The sequence below is a fragment of the Penaeus monodon genome, chromosome 1, assembly GCF_015228065.2.
Source record: "Penaeus monodon isolate SGIC_2016 chromosome 1, NSTDA_Pmon_1, whole genome shotgun sequence".
Taxonomy (NCBI): domain Eukaryota; kingdom Metazoa; phylum Arthropoda; class Malacostraca; order Decapoda; family Penaeidae; genus Penaeus; species Penaeus monodon.
Window position 1 is genome coordinate 33,379,089 of NC_051386.1, and position 2,978 is coordinate 33,382,066.

The following is a 2,978-nucleotide window of genomic DNA, read 5'->3' on the forward strand; positions in this document are numbered from 1 at the left end:
TTATAAAAAGTAATAATAATAGTGATAATAATGATGATGATATACATAATCATAATGATGATAATAACAATAATGATAAGGATTATTATAAAAAATGTTATTATTATTATTATTATTATTATTATTATTATTATTATTATTATTATTATTATTATTATTATTATGGCTTCAGGCGAGTCATCCCAGGCTTTCTGGACGCCTGTTTCCCTGATTGTATAAATGACGTGGCTTTGCTGTTTTCCTTTTTTTTAATGAAAATAAACTTGTTTTATATCCTTTGACTTACCTTTCCCATTGGTTCATGATCTACATCTACAGCTACACTATTTCTACTGTATGCAACACTACTTGTACACTACTTACCTTATGTCTCATACTTACCTCGTCTTATTCTTGCCTTTTTGCCTTCGGCTAATTCACTTTAGCTCTATTTCTCACTCGTTTTTCTTCTCGTGTTTTTCCCTCTTCCCTCACGGATCCCTTCTTCCACTTTATCGTACTTTCCTGTCATTTATTTTCTTTTATGTGCTCATTTTTGTATAGTTTTATTATTATTTTTAATTTATGCATTTTTCACCTTATCATAAACTCACCATACCTATTTAATAAATTAAATAAACTGCATTATGAGTAAATATCACCAAGCGCGGGAAGGTAGAGGGAGGCTTTTATCTTGTGTGGTGACAGACTGTTGGATTATTAGCTGGCTGACTGGTGTTTCTCGTGCTGTGGCGGGTTGCCTCTGTTGCCTCTGTTGTACCAAGTAAGTGTATGGTGTGTTGCCTTGTATACTGGTTGTGTTCGAAAGATTTGTGCATAATAAATGTATAATATGTATGTTATTTTATGTTACTCTTTTAGTCAGCCAGTGATATTTTTTATTGGTCTTTTTATTGTGACTTGAAGATCACTCTTAAATCACCCGAGAATCATCACCAAAATACGTCAAACTCATATGGAGATTACCTGGGTAACACACTACCAAATCAGCATGGAGTTTGATTATCCAACGCAATTATTATTATTACTATTATTATTATTATTGTTATTACTATTACTATTTTTATTATCATTATCATCATCGTCATCATCACCATTATCATTATCATAATTGTTATTATCTTTGCTATCATTTTTGTCATTTTTATTGTTATAATCATCATTATCATCATCATTCTTATTGGAAGAAAAACCCACAATACAAAAACAAGTTTTTGTATTGTGGGTTTTTCTTCCATTGTCTCAACACGGAATTATATTATAAATTCTATTCATATTTGCATTAGCACTGGTGTTGCTATTAGTATTATTAATATCAACGGTATTTTTACTACTATCATTACTTTCTTGTTGTTTATCTTCTCATTAGTACATATTGCAATTATTATTATCATTGTCGTTCACAGTAATATTATTAACATAGTAATCTTAATCATCGTCATCATTATTGTTGTTGTCAATGCAATTGTTGCTCATTTATTATTAGTTTTAATATTATTTATATCATTATCATCATTATTATTAATGTTTCTTATCGTTATTACCATTTTATTGTTACTCATTATTTTATTGTTATCATTATTGTTAATATTATTACTATTAATGATAATAATAATAATAATAATAATAATAATAATTATTATTATTATTATTATTATTATTATTATTATTATTATTATTATTATTATTATTGTTGTTGTTATTATCATTATCATTATTATTATAATAATACAGATAATTATTATCATTGTTATCGTAATTATTATAATAATGATAATAATATTCGTTACTGCTATTATTACTATAATAACAATAATGGTAGTAATAATTATTATAATTTATTTGTAAATATTTGTTAATATTATCATTATTATAATTATCTTTATTATTATTTATTGGTTCTTTGCATAAAATTAACCTCTAGAGCTTACGTCAAAGGCCCATTACTTTTGTCCTGATTTGATATTTTTTGTATCCCGTTATTTTGGTTTGCATCCTCCATCTCCTTGTGACATATTCTGTACTGCTTGATATTTTTTTGTTTTTATGGGTCTTTACCTTCCCTTACTCTCTCTGTCTCTCTGTGTGTATGTATATATATATATATATATATATATATATATATATATATATATATATATATATATATATATATATATATGATGTATAATATATATATATATATAATATATATATATTCATATATATATATATGATGTATAATATATATATATATAATATATATATATATAATATATATATATATATATATATATGTATATATATATATATATATATATATAATATATATATATATATATATATATATATATATATATATATATATATATATATATAGTATATATATATATATATATACATACACACAGAGAGACAGAGAGAGTAGGGAAGGTAAAGACCCATAAAACAAAAAATATCAAGCAGTACAGAATATGTCACAAGGAGATGGAGGATGCAAACCAAAAACGGGATACAAAAAATATCAAATCAGGACAAAAGTAATGGGCCTTTGACGTGAGCTCTAGAGGTTAATTTTATGCAAGAACCATAAATATATATAAAGATAATTATAATAAGATAATATTAACAAATATTTATAAATAAATTTAATAATTATTACTACCATTATTTTATTATAGTAATAATAGCAGTAACGAGTATTATTATCATTATTATAATAATTACGATAACAATGATAATAATTATCTGTATTATTATAATATAATGATAATGATAATAACAACAACAATAATATAATAATATAATAATAATAATAATAATAATAATAATAATATAATTATTATTATTATTATTATTATTATTATTATCATTAATAGTAATAATATTAACAATAATGATAACAATAAAATAATGAGTAACAATAAAATGGTAAATAAATAAGAATTAATAATAATAATTTAAAATATAATAATATTAAAATAATAAATAAATATTAA